Genomic DNA, 7,168 nt, shown 5'->3' on the forward strand with positions numbered 1-7,168 from the left:
AAGTTCTTCACGTTGGCTATGGTGGCTATTAGTTCCCGCTTCAAATATTCATGGGTTAAACATGCAAATTGGTTTATTCTGTCCTCTATAGTTGCGTATCTATTTATGTATTTCTGTTTATAGTAAAGACAAAACGGGCAGATAGGGAATGGTGTACTTTGTTGGTTCAGTTTTTGCATTTACAAATACTTATTTTATTGCATATTGTTCCATCATGATTGTATTGTATGGATAATATTAAATACATTCAAGTGTACCGTTAACCGGGAATAGCCTGTTAGTTTGGAATCAACAATGACTGGCACACTTAATGTGCGATCCATGTTTTAGAGTATATATGTATGTATGTATGTATGTATGTATGTATGTATGTATGTATGTATGTGTGTGTGTGCGTGCGCGCGTGCGTGCGTGTGTGTGTGTGTGTATGTATGTATGTATGTATGTATGTATGTATGTATGTATGTATGTATGTATGTATGTATGTATGTAAAGTAAACGAGAAACCTCTCTTCCAGGTACTGGTGTGGAAGTTCGAGTTAACGTCAATTACAATGCCTAACAACAGTTTGTTTAGCTTAGCCAGAGAGAGAGAGAGAGACAAACTGACAGAGAGAGAGAGAAAGAGACAGAGACAGAGACAGAGAGAAAGAGAGAGAGAGATAGAGAAAGAGAGACAGAGAGAGAGAAATAGAGAGAGAGACAGACAGAAAAAAAGAGACAGACAGAGACAGAGTGGGGAGAAAGAAAGGATATTATGTAACACTTTCATTTTGTCTGTTTACTTGAATTATTTGTTAAGCGGTATGTAAACATAGACGATTCTTTATAGGAGTAGTGTAGTACAGAGAGAGAGAGAGAGAGAGAGAGAGAGAGAGAGAATAGGGAGTAACACTGCATGTCATCCACAACATCAGCTGTCAATTCAAACGAAGTATAAAGAGACAGCAATATACAAGGAAAACACACTTACACTTAACTACAGCAGTCTTCAAAACACAAGGACAGACTTACATATGGCTACAGCAGTGATCAAAACACACGGGCAGACATACACGTAACTACAACAGTCAAACAGAAATTTGCACACATCGGCTTGCTTATTTTAGTTGTCAAGGACGAGAAAATAGTAAGTCTAAATAGAGAATAATTCAAGTCTCATAACACAAAATAGGTCTTCGAAGCAGTTTAATTGTCTTTTTATAAAATGGGCATTATATAGTCAGGTCAACCCGAGGTAAAGACTTGAATGTCGAATAAAGTTTAGTGCCTATCGTCCCAGGGTCCCGAAGGTAACTCAGTCTCAGGCTCTGTTTTGTCCTGGCACACACCAGAGCCGTAGTTTTTGTAGTGCTTGCAGCTGCAGCTGGTAGGGACTCTCCATTTTACGTATCGCGCTGTCGACACGCCACTTTGATCTGTACAAACCGACCAAAAGTATTGGTCGCGCCATTCAGGAACACATCGATACCACCAGTAAGACTGGCTTTTGTCGCTCAAACTGCAGTAGCGTCTGTAAACAACGATGTTGTGTTGAAAATTGTGATAATTCTGTTTATTAATAACAAATAATACCTTCAATCCGATATATATATATATATATATATATATATATATATATATATATATATATATATATATATATATATATATATATATATATATATATATATATATATATATAACATTAGTGATTCTGGTCACGCAATCGCGAGATTCCACAGTAACATTTTTTCAAACAATTTGGACATCTTAACTTTACCAAAGGGACATAATGTTATTGAATCTTAATGTACCTGTTTATTAACTTTCTTCCCTAAATAGATGTATTTACTTGGTAAATATCTAATGAAAAGATGGCAGGAAACGATATCACTTTTATATGTCTCGAAGAAAATGATTTTAGCATAGGTCTGTGTGTCTCCTGTGACAGAAATAAAAATTCCAGTCATTGTCCGTTTGCTGCGGTTACTTACGTTCAGCAAAAGTGGTATTTAGTAAAACCTAAGCACCTTTAACAACCCATCCTCTTTGTACCAATAATCGTTTAAATAATATTGATCAATTACAATTGTAATAGGGACTTCTGCCAGTTTTATATTTATTGAGTCACTACAAAATGCATCAAATGCACTTAGCTAAGAAAAGCTAAGAATATTAAAGCAACGGTGAGACGAAAATAAACATGTGAGTGTTCTAAAGATATCTTAAACAATAACTGACACATGATGTGCAAGGGAGTAACCACAGACAGATGCAATGTGCTAAATTCGACAATTAAGTTTTAGCTACGTTAACAGTTTAGAAAATTAAAATGAAAGTAGAATTGATGATATCAAGAGATAATTCTTTTCTGGTTTCGGCTAGAAAACAAGTTTCGTAAAAGCTAGTCGTGTCGAAGAATAACATTTAAGAGGACAAAATTGTTTATTCTTTCACTTCAATCATAAAAACGTATACTCCAATGTTTCTGAAAAGATCCAGATTTAGGTATTACCCTGTATGAGTTGAAGTTTGAAGAAGCATATGTTAAAAATTATGAAGAAATAAACATTACGTATCAAAGCAAGTTCTTGGTGTAGGTAGAACATCATGTGGACAAACTAATCATTAAACGAGTGTCAGTCGGTTATTAAAACCCCCCACAAAACACCTGAAACAGACTGAAACGATCTTATCTGTGTACGATTATCAGTAAAGACAAAACGATCTATACACAAAACCGAAAGAGAGACAGGTGGAGTCAAGGGCAGACTTAGGCAGAAGAGTGATAGAAGGAAGGAGCGATAGAATGAGGTAAAATATGTGAAAAAGAAATATAGAATCTGATTGATACACAAAAGGCATTTAGGCTGCGTACACTTACGTTTTGCACCACGTCATGTAGATTGGCTGTAGCGAGAAACACTTGAGACTCTTATGGTTGAAGAACCACGATTTGAAAGGTAACACGTACCGATAAGTCGGACACACGTCGTGGAAGTAGTCTTCCTGTCCGAAAACGTCGCTACAACATCATATTAATCATTATAAGGTACTTTTTAAAAACATTAGATATACTGCTAACATTTTTCTTTAAAGACAATGCAAAATTGAAGCCAATTAAACTATAAAAAGGACAAATTTATGATGCACAGAATATGGAACACGAGTAGTTAGTGTAATGGTGGATGAAATGCAGCTATTGTGACATCTGGTTCGCTAACTTATCGCTACAAGCTGGACATCACCTGTCTGCTGTTTTCCTTTGACGCGCTTTTCCTAAATGTTATGGCAAGTTTTATATATGGGTAGAAACAATTTAAAACATTTTCTATTATTATTATCATTATTATTATTATTATTATTATTATTATTATTGCCGTGATATTGATAATAGTGACTGTATAACCTTAGCGTGTCCACCGTCTCAGTTTGCGCGGCCCTGATAGATGTCTGAAGTTCCTGGGGTATCCTGGATATCACTTCAGTTATCTTGGCTCTGGAAACACAGTGTTAAAGATACATAGCTTTAACATGATCCTTACACATATATTTCTAGCAGATGAAATCATTTGCTTTGCTCTGATAATGACCCTATTTATGTTTAAAAATACTCCAAATCACTTGAAACAATGCTTAAAATTGAAGAAAAATTACTGTTACAATGCCTTTCAAGACATCATATCTATCAAAGCGCAAGGCATGACTATAAAATAATTGTTTGCATAGATGAAAGTGAAGGTGTTTCGGAACAAGAAATGAGTAATTCTTCAAATTGTCTATTGAAACTATTAAAATTGCATTTTGTGACTTTTTCAGTCATAATTAATCAAAGCATTGTAGCAGCATAAACAAGTAACTATTACATTTTCATCGGCAATAATTGTGACCATAAAGACATTTCATCCTCTCACTTGGGCAAACACTGCTGCTGGTTGTGAAGATTGGAGAAAATATTAAATTGAAATTACGTAAAATCTGACTAATATCGAGCGAGAATGATATGTATGTATGTACGTAATATGTATGTATGTATGTATGTATGCATTCATGCATCAATTAATTAATAGATAAAGTTTAACGGCACATCAGTACAGTATTGTCCAAAAAAACTTCTTAACAAAACTAAAGTCAAACACCTTGCACAAAGTGTCTGGAAAACTAACCGCCTAGGATCAAAAGTGAATATTTACCCTGACAGAAAATAAATTGTGAACATGTTGCAAAAACTCCAGCTAGAAACATATAAAACAAATATAAAAGCAATGACGGATAAAATCTTTAAACATCAAGGTCAACGTATTTCCTTCGCAAACCCTGATAGTTTGGTATGTGCAAGACACTCTAAAATGGATGATGGCCATAGGAAAGGCACAATATATGCCGGAAGGCACAATATATCTACATGCCCTGACTTGAAAGCAGATTATGAAGAGGAAAAGGACCATCGAATATCGCTAAAAGAGCACGTTAATAAGAAAGTGCTTAACTATTCGTACTTACTCTGGATACGTAGTGCTGGCATCAGCTGGAACAAATTTTGCTAAGAGAAGCACATCCTCTGGTATGGTATCAGTACACTGCTGGGCTGATACTTTAGGACAATTTAGTAGAGAGATCAACACCACAAGGAAAGGCTGATATAATAATAATAATAATAATAATAATAATATAATACATACATACATACATACATACATACATACATACATACTTTATTTCTATATTAAAGAGAATCACAAGTTTCAACATTGACTTACGAATGAGGATATAGGAAAAGTTTCTAAGTATAAGACTCTTGTGATCTGAGTTTATTTGGTTTTTTCTAAACTTGGTTGATTTTTCACGTCTCACCTGTTTGATCAACAACAGTAACACGCAGCCAAGTAACTAAGTAGCTTACCAGCCTGTAAATAAACTAAAACTCTTTATACAAAGAAACACAGAAACAAAGAAAGAAAGCTGTAAATACAGAATGATGTACATTAACGGAAATCAAATATTCTACAACTATGCTCAATCGCAAATAGAAAGTAAAAATCATTTATGTAAATGAGAACAATCTTAAAACGTGCAAAATAATGCTTTGTTTTTCTACTTGGAGACATCATGACTTACTAGATGTAGTGCAGAGATCATCTTTCATCTCTCTTCTCTGACTTTCGTATCTTCAGTATGATTCTTGAAATTCTGTTGCGATTATGATCCTATCGTGCGTTTTAATACACACCGGAAATATATTGTGTGGGATGTCATTTATCGCATCGACATATCTGATTGGTCTACATTCGTTATCGTTAAATCGAATCGGTCACTCATTTTGATCATCTGAATTTCTTCATGTTGAGATAAGAAAATATGGTTGTGACGTAACTTGGTTAAGTCCTGGTCATTGCCGGGGGTAAAATAATAGATTATATTACTGTTGACGCAACTACTAATTTTTTCGTTATTAATAGTGTAAATACACGTGTTCAAAGCAAGTCAGTCGCATACGATCAAATCATACCCATAAACGCTGCAAACAATTGGGGATGGGTGAGGGGGTAAAGTTTCATAAAATAAAGAAAATTGCAGATGATGAGACAAAAATGCAATAATATTTGTAAGCAAGCTGATTTCCATCAGGAGATTAGATGAACTGAACTATATGGTTATCTGCCGAAAACGGCAATGGAAATTGCCTAAACATGTAAAATTACACTCAAAGGATAGCAACATTTAGGATGCGTAGAAGGCTGCAGGTAAATTTGGGAGATTAATTGTCTGACCAATTTACGGGTTTGAAACAAAATTTAAAATAATAACGGCTGATAGTTGATCGGTAACAGCAAATTTTTAGCAAAGCCTAATTTTCATCAGATTGTTATGTATATTTAATTTGCATTGTTTGTCAGTGTTTTTATTTTTTTTTAAATTTTATTATATGCTATGGTAATTTGTATTTTGGATTTCAGATACACAAACATATATATATCTAAAAAATACAAATCATGTGGCGAATGACAGTCCTTTCAATTGCACTGGATCCAGCAAGGGATCACGTGTGTCAGGGACTGATTAAGATAAATGCAATAAACTGACAACGAACAGTGCGAAACTATATCTAAATAGCATGTAAAGTTTGCAAACACAACGGTTTTTGTGTTTTATTTGTTTGTCTTGGCTATGTTTTGTATTTGCCTTTGATAAAGACTCATTAAGAGTCGAAAGCGCTCATGCTAGTTAGATACTAAGTTTGCACTGTTGCAATGTTCGTTGTCTGTTTATTGTATTTATATATCTGTCTGTGCGCCGTCAATTACCAATTTACGGGGCCTGGTGTCATGATAATGTGACTGGGTGGGATATCATGCTACATGTCTGCTGCATGATGCCCCAGTGCTACACATCACTATAAACTGTCAAACTGCAGACATCGTAGCGATATGACTGAAAAAGTGTTAAAGCTACCTTAAAAATCCAAATCACACACACACACACACACACACACACACACACACACACACACACATTTACGGCTTCGAAACCTTTACTGATGAATCATACGAATGTGAAACAAGAAAAAGAAAAAAACATACAAGTGTGAAATTATTGTTTCGTAGTTTTTTGATCGTACGTGATTAAAAGATGATTAGTTGCGGTAATTTGAGCGTTAAAGTACTCTTCACTTTACAGTACTCTGCACGTTAAAGTACTCTTCACTTTACAGCAACCGTTGTCTTGAGATCATTGGAAACAGAAGAACAAATGAACCTGAAGCAACAATCATGCAGGTATTTGATTTGCTTAGTAATGAGATTCATGGTGAGTTACATAATACCACCAATGAATGTAACATTTTAAGAATTGTAAAATGTCTTAAGAAAAAGGGGCAATATTCCAATCTAAATGCTATATTTAACATTTGACATCGTTCTTTCTTTATAGCTCTTTTATATTTGAAAGGAATACATATAATCTTGAGTTTTCTTATACGTGTTAAGATTTATCCACTGAGATCATTTCATCGCACTGCTTATGTCACCAAATATTTTACTATCGCATCACAGAAATTTCACTGTCCGGCTGAACAATATCGTAGCACTGCTGATAATGTATAGCTGTTTCGTATTTTTCTGTTTACTGGAGATGGCTATGGAGTTAGTGGGTGACCAAACAGACATGTTCTGTACAGAATGCAGCG

General features: G+C 34.7%; 1 long non-coding RNA gene across 1 annotated transcript; it reads right to left on the bottom strand.

The window, feature by feature from the left end:
* Positions 1-1,171: 1,171 nt before the first annotated feature.
* LOC149780810 (uncharacterized) lies at positions 1,172-2,995 on the bottom strand. The gene is made up of 2 exons (XR_016414924.1): positions 2,867-2,995; positions 1,172-1,513 (listed from the first exon to the last, which is right to left on the bottom strand). It is a non-coding gene; the product is annotated as an uncharacterized LOC149780810 (long non-coding RNA).
* Between the last annotated feature and the right edge of the window lie 4,173 nt (positions 2,996-7,168).

The sequence above is a fragment of the Sinohyriopsis cumingii genome, chromosome 16 (assembly GCF_028554795.1).
Source record: "Sinohyriopsis cumingii isolate HCF-2022 chromosome 16, ASM2855479v2, whole genome shotgun sequence".
Lineage (NCBI taxonomy): Eukaryota > Metazoa > Mollusca > Bivalvia > Unionida > Unionidae > Sinohyriopsis > Sinohyriopsis cumingii.